The sequence below is a fragment of the Lipotes vexillifer genome, unplaced genomic scaffold (genome assembly GCF_000442215.2).
Source record: "Lipotes vexillifer unplaced genomic scaffold, Lipotes_vexillifer_v1.1 scaffold222, whole genome shotgun sequence".
NCBI lineage: Eukaryota > Metazoa > Chordata > Mammalia > Artiodactyla > Lipotidae > Lipotes > Lipotes vexillifer.
This window is the reverse complement of record NW_006784898.1, coordinates 396,214-399,114: the sequence shown is the minus strand read 5'-3', so window position 1 is coordinate 399,114 and position 2,901 is coordinate 396,214.

Genomic DNA, 2,901 nt, shown 5'->3' with positions numbered 1-2,901 from the left:
AATGATCTGGGTCAAAGGGAGATATTGATGATGCAGGAGAGACATTGTTGGAATAGTGTCCTGGGAAGGAGGAGATGGGACGTGAATTTTAAAACTTTATGTTCAAAAGACTTTCAGACTTTAGTTAGCCGTAAGTGCAAAGTCTCCCAAGGTTCCTCAAAAAGTTTTTCATTCATTAATCAGCACATTTAATTTACTCCCGCTGTAGTCATGGCCCAACAGAGGAGAAAAATATATTCATATAATCCAGAGTAAATTGCAGCTGTAGTAGGTCCTAGGAAGGGGAGGTGGATGGTGCCATGAGACTGTCATTTGGGGCATTTGACCAATTGGGGAAATCAGAGAGGGCTTCCTCGAGGAAGTGATGCTCAGCTTTTGAGCCAAATGGTGAGTGCGCTGTAGCCAGGCAAAGAGGCTGCGGAAACAGCATGTGCAAAGGCCCTGCATTGGGAGGCAGGGCCTGTGAGAGCAGTGAGGCTGGATAGGGAGAATGGGTGCATGCAGTGGGAGATTAGGGTGGGCCTAGACAGGGCCTCAGAGGCCACGTCAAGGAAGTCTTATGAACTAGATTTCTTAGAATACCACTTCATTCCCAGTAGGACAGTTATAATTTTTAAAAATTCAATTAAATTTTTAAAAGTTTTAATGGAAAATAAGTATTGGCAAGGATGCAGAGAAATTGGAACCCTCAGACACTGGTGTCGGGAATGTCAAATGGTACGGCCGCTGTGGAAGACACTATTGTGGTTCCTCAGAAAGTTAAACATGGAATTCCCACATGACCCAGCAATTCTACTTGGTATATACACCCAAAATAATTTAAAGCAAGGACTAGAGCAGATACTTGTACACCAGTGTTTATAGCAAGATTATTCACGGTAGCCAAAAGGTGGAAGCAACTCAAATGACGGATGGATGAATGGATAAACAAATTGTGGTCTATCCAGACAATGGATATTTCTGGATATTCCATCTCTACAGTGGATATTCTGTTCATACAATAGAATATTAATCAGCTATTTAAGAAAGGAATGAAATACTGGAACGTGCTACAACCTCATGCTAAGAGAAAGAAGCCAAGGTACAAAGGCCACCTACTGTATGATTCCATTTATAATGAAATGTTCAGAATAGACAAATCCGTAGAGACAGAAAGTAGATGAGTGGTTACCTAGGGGGATGGGGAGTGACTGCATAACGAGTGCAGAGTTTCCCTTTGGGCTGGAGAAAATGTTTTGGAGCTAGATAGTGACATTTGCACCACGTTGGTAGTGTACTAAATACCAGTGAACTCTCCACTTTAAAATGGTTAATTTGATGTTGTGTGTATTTTACCTCAACAAACAAACAAAATGCCTATTACTTAGAATGTTTTCAACTCAAGAGAAGAAAGAGTTCCAACCTAAGCAGTTGGAGATGTACATCTTACTCAGAGCCCACTACTTGAAGAGGAACTTTGCAAACCTAGAGAATGTCACCCATAGGACAACCAGGATGGTGAGAGATTTTTCAGACTTTCGTGATGCAGAGCATTGAAAGGAGCGGGACCCAACTTGGAATAAAAGGAGCCTCCCTCACGGATAGGCGATGGAGGTTGAGAGGCACACAGTAACTTGGAGTGGAAAACATTTTAACAATCACATTTGTTGAGAAACAATAGTAGTGAGCTTCCTGTCCTGAGGAGTATTGAAATATACCTGAAGGGCTGACAGCCACAGACAGGGCACACGGGATTCCGGAATGTGGATGAGTAGACTGACAGACTTATAAAATTCCCTTTAACTCAGAGATTCTATGACACATTTACAAGAATCAGTCGGGAGGAGAGAGAGGAAAATTCTAGCCCAAAGCAACATTATGTTTTCCAAGAGGCTACCCAAAATGTTGTTACCAGGCAAGTGGGAAGTGTGGGATGTTTCGGAGAAATCATTGTCAGCTAATGAAAATGATAGGCTAGTTAAACAATTTTGAGCTGGGCACATTGTTGCATTTTCAATTTCGTCTGCAAAAGCAAGGACATGCTATCAGATTAGCTATATTCTTTGGTGTTCGCCGATGCCACCCTGTGAACTCTGATCTTGATTCATATGTGTGGGGAACTCAGCCACAGTCCGAAAGCAGAGTGTCCTGTGAAAGACAGAGGTGGACATAACCCATGTTTATGGATCGAACTGCTCAGTACAAGCCAAAGGAAAACCACCTGCCTTTCGCTCTGCCTCATAAAAAGACAGAAGGGAGTGACCTGTGTATTAAAGGCAGGGTCTGCTTTCAGCCAGCTTTGAAATCCAGGGCCCCGTGGGATGCTGCTATTTTCTGTTTTACCTGCATCCTCAGCACGTTCAGCTGCGACTCCGTAAGACACTTGGCAGGATGTAGCCATTTCCCCCATTCTCTAAGCCACAGCTGAACTGGAGACCGATTCTGAAAGAAGGCCCCAGAATGGAGCCCTGCTGAGGTCTTGCACTTGTTCCTCGTAGCCCAGACCAGCAATCTGACAATCCAGGAACATTTTCTATGGATGGTAACGAGGTGGAGGGGACGGATTTGCTGTGTACTCAGTGTGCGACCTGGGACACATGACCTGATAGCTCTAAGACCCCGTTTCTTCATCAAAGGAAAAGTGAGGAAAGGTCAGGACGCCATAGATAACCAGGAAAGTGTGAGAGGGAATCTCGGGGACTTGCCCTAGGTGCTCAGGAAGAGGACCTCGGGAGAGGACCAGGGGCACAGAGAGCTGGGACCCCTCCATCTGTCACCTGCAGGTGACCAGAAGACTCACTCGAAGAGTCACACACGCTCTGTTTTCTCCCACCTTGGGGGTGATTAGCCCCTTAAAAATAAGGCAGGCAGGGCTTCCCTGGTGGCGCAGTGGTTGAGAGTCCGCCTGCCGATGCAGGGGAC